This window comes from Neomonachus schauinslandi, chromosome 12, assembly GCF_002201575.2.
Source record: "Neomonachus schauinslandi chromosome 12, ASM220157v2, whole genome shotgun sequence".
In the NCBI taxonomy this organism is placed as follows: domain Eukaryota; kingdom Metazoa; phylum Chordata; class Mammalia; order Carnivora; family Phocidae; genus Neomonachus; species Neomonachus schauinslandi.
In genome coordinates, this window is record NC_058414.1 from 5,694,073 (window position 1) to 5,698,396 (window position 4,324).

Here is a 4,324-nt window from a genome sequence, read left to right on the forward strand (position 1 = left end):
GAAGTCATGTTAAGGTGAAGAATAATTCACAATGGTGCTGTTCACCCCAGATTAGGAAAATATGAACATCAAAATAGCTAATGAGAGTAATGACTTACAGCCCATTGAAGAGACGGAGGAAAGATGATGACAAAGTAAACGGGACAAAATGCTGACACGGTGAATTGTAAATGGCATTTGGGAGTTCTGCATACCATTTTTGAAATTTTCCTTAAGTTTGAAAATATTACAAGTGTCCCACAAGCCAAAATGGAAGGCAGAAAAGAAAAAAGTATGCACATGCTGTGGAAGCCATTTTAACATCCAGGACATTAGGGTGCCTGGGTGGCTCAGTTGGTTAAGCGACTGCCTTCGGCTCAGGTCATGGTCCTGGAGTCCCGGGATCGAGTCCCACATCGGGCTCCCTGCTCAGCGGAGGGTCTGCTTCTCCCTCTGACCCTCTTCCCTCTCGTGCTCTCTGTCTCTCATTCTCTCTCTCAAATAAATAAATAAAATCTTAAAAAAAAAAAAACATCCAAGACATTAGATCCCCTTCTGGAGGGCTTACCTCCAACACTTACAACCACATGATGCCCAAAGACACCCCGTGATGGAGTGCTTCATGGAGGAGTCCTCCTACTGCTCAGTGACAGGCATGGAGCTTCATGGTTGCAGTAGAAGACCAAAAAAAAAAAAAAAATACTGGCATGCTCCAGTTCTGGGTGGGATAAAGTAAGCATGCTTCATACTTTCTTTTCCACCAAATGCAACTACAAAATCTGGAAAGAATGCCCAAGAAACTAAAGACTGAACAGTAAACACCATCAGGCAGACTGGGGAAGAACATCAGACTTTAAGTCACCAAACTGGAGATGAATTTACCATTTTTTTTTCCTCTCGGGCATCCTCCACCTGAACTCAACACAGCTAGAAACTCAGGAGTGAGCACTACGACACAGAAAAAGTTGCAGAACTCCAGTGCTGGCTCAGGATGGAGAAACTTAACACTCAAAGGAAGAGCAGAAAATCCATAAAATCAAAGCTGGTTCTTTGAAACAATCAATAAAATTGATCTTTTAGCAAGGCAGAAAAATTAAAATAGATGGGAAGACACAAATTGCGAATCTCAAGAATGAAAGAGGGGACTATCACTATATACCAATGGGCATTAAAAGGATAGTAAGGGAATACTATGAATACCTCTACGTGTATGTATCTGACAACCTTGATGAAATGAACCAATTCCTCAAACACCACAAACTACCAAGTTCATTCACATCAACTGAGGTGAAGCAGTTACCTTGAACAGTCCTCTAACTATTAAATAAATTGGATTTGTAGTTAAAAAGGTTCTGAAAAAGAACTCACCAGGGTCCCATAGTTTTCTTGGTAGATTCTATCAAACGAAGAAATAACACCAATTCTACACAATCTCTTCTGGAAAGAAAAAGAACACACCTGACCCATTTTATGAGGTCAGTATCAATATTTATGATACCAAATGCCCACAAAGAAATTACAAAACAAGAAAACACAGTTCCATATCCCTCATGAACAATCATGCAATGATCCTCAACAAAATATTAGCTGGCTGCATTGAGTATTATATAAAAAAGAATGACATACCATTACCAGGTGATGTCTACCCTAAGTCATTATGCAAAAAACAGTCGATGAAATCCACAATCCTAATAATCTAATAGAGAAAAACGACACAGTCACCTCAATAGATGAAAAAGTATTTGACAAAATACAACATCCATTCATGACAAAAATGTTCAGCAAAGTAGGAGTGAGAGTAGGTCATTCATGCAAGTTTGACCAAGGGCATCTACAAAAATCCTGCAGCTGGGGGTGCCTGGCTGGCTCAGGTGGTAGAATATATGACTCTTGATCTCAGAGTCATGCATTCAAGCCCCTCGTGTGGCATAGAGTTTACTTAAAAAAAAAAAAAAGCCTACACGGGCACCTGCATAGCTCAGTCCATTATGTGTCTGACTCTTGATTTTGTCTCAGGTCATGATCTCAGGGTTGTGAGATCAGGCTCCAAGCTCAGTGTAGAGTCTGCTTAAGATTCTCCCTTTCTTCCTCTATCCCCTTCCCCCTCCCCATTCCTGCATACTCTTTCTCTCCCTCTCTTTCTCTCTAAAATAAGTAATAAATAAATAAATAAATAAATAAATAAATAAATAAATAATCTTAAAAAAAAAAAAGCTTACAGCTGACATAGGGAGTGAGGGAGGACCATGTATGTTTCCCAACATGGGGAGAAAGGCAAGAATGTTCCTTTTCATTACTCTATTTGACATAGAATTCTCAGCCTTGACATAGAATTCTCAGCCAGAGCAGCAAGAAAACAAACAAATATTGATATATATTGGAAAAGAAAAAGAAAAAATTGTCTCTATTTGTAAATGACATGATAATCTACAGAGACAGTGAGGTCACAGCAGAGAGGTTTAATAAATAAAAACCAAATGTACTTTTATATACCAACAATGTACAAATGGAAACAAAATAAAAGAAGGAATATCACTTAATACTCATAAAATCTGAGGTATAAGTATAAAAAGATATATACAGGATTTATATGACGAAGATTGCAAAAAATTAATGAAGGAAGCCCTTGAAGAACTAAATAAATGGAGAGCCTCACCGTGAATTTAGATGAAAAGTCTCGATATAATTTCAGATGCCAATTGTCTCCAAAATGACCCATATATATTTTTTCTTTTTCTTTTTTTTACGAATCTACACCTTTATTTACTTTTCATTAAATTTAAATCCTTGAGGGTACAGCATCACACGGGTTCTGTGGCCAATTGTTTTAGCAGGAAAGTTGCTTCAGAATTTGGCACGAACCCATGCCCGTTTCCATGAGCACGAGTTACTTTCCCCCAGATTACTCTGGTTTTGTTTGGTTTGCCACCAGGAGTCACTGTGTTGTTCTTTGTTTTGTACACATAAGCACATCTCTTGCCTAGATAGAATTCTATTTCATCTCGAGCATAAACACCTTCGATTTTAAGAAGAGCTGTGTGCTCCCTCTGGTTCCTGAGACCCCGCTTATAGGCAGCAAAAATGGCCTTGGACCACAGCCTTCTAGACATTATTTGGCGTTATAAGAGTCTTGTTCCCAGCAGGCCTCCACAGACTCCAAGATGACAGAAAAAGAAGCGACCCCTATATTTAATTCAGTATCATTCAAAATTCCAGCAGCATTTTTTTAATATAAACAAGTTGATTCTAAAATTCATATAAAATGCAAAAGAACTAAAAGGGTTAAAATGTCTTTGAAAAAGAAGAATACATTTGGAATAATAACAACCTACCTGATTTGGGGCTTTGTCCATAAAACCAAGGTATTCAAGTGAGTGTGGTAAAGAGATAGTCATGTGGACCGGTGAGAAAGAATAGAGTCCAGGAATCAACCACAAACACAGCCACTTGATATTTGATTAAGTTGCAAAAGCAATTCAGGGAATAAAGGGCAGTTGTTTCAACACATAGTTTTGAAATTTTCATGTTTAAAACTGTAAAGCTTCTGGAATACAGCATAGGACATGAGTTCTGAAGCATTGCATGAAAAGTCTCGTCTATGAAAGAAAATATTAATAAATCAGACCATCAAAATTAAAGAAAAACATTTTTTTCTTTTTCTGAAATCCACTGTTAAGACAAAAAAAAGACAAGCTATAGACTGGGAGAAAATATTTGCATATAACATACCTGATGAAGAACTTGCATCCAGAATGTATAATTAAAATTCTTTATTGTCCCTATAATGATTCTATTCTTAACGGTGGTCCCCTGCATATCCTAAACAGGACAAGGCAGCATTGTCACCTAAACGAAGGGAACCTCTTCGTGTACCTTTTCTTTCTTTGAATTCTAGGTTACCACGTGGACTTCATCCTTCTTCTTCAAAGGCATGTGGGACTCTACTGAAGTACATTTAGGTTTAATGTACAATTTTTAAAATGTATCATCTTGGGTGAAATGAATTAAAGCAGTAAGGACACAGAACCACAAGAAGTACTTGATAATCTATCCAGAATCAATTTCTGACAGTCTTTAGAAGGGAGATATGAGAAAACAATGCTTTTTCTTCTTAAAATGTGATGTGTAGCCTAATCATTCTAAATCTCCCTTAATCGTTCATTTTTATGAATCTTCTTCAAATATCTATAAATTTGTCATGAGCTTTTTTATTTTTTCTCTTGCTATTGTGTTAAATATAATGAATGACTAACAGGGGACCGCCAGTACTTTCACGGTATTTCTATCCCTATTATCTGAGGACTCTTGGAGAAAATGGGAAAGATAGCTTTGCTTATAATGATGA

The 4,324-nt window shown here is 37.3% G+C and overlaps 1 pseudogene; it reads right to left on the bottom strand.

Annotated features, from left to right (window-relative positions):
* Nucleotides 1-2,742: 2,742 nt before the first annotated feature.
* Nucleotides 2,743-3,089, bottom strand: LOC110592653 (annotated as a pseudogene).
* Between the last annotated feature and the right edge of the window lie 1,235 nt (nucleotides 3,090-4,324).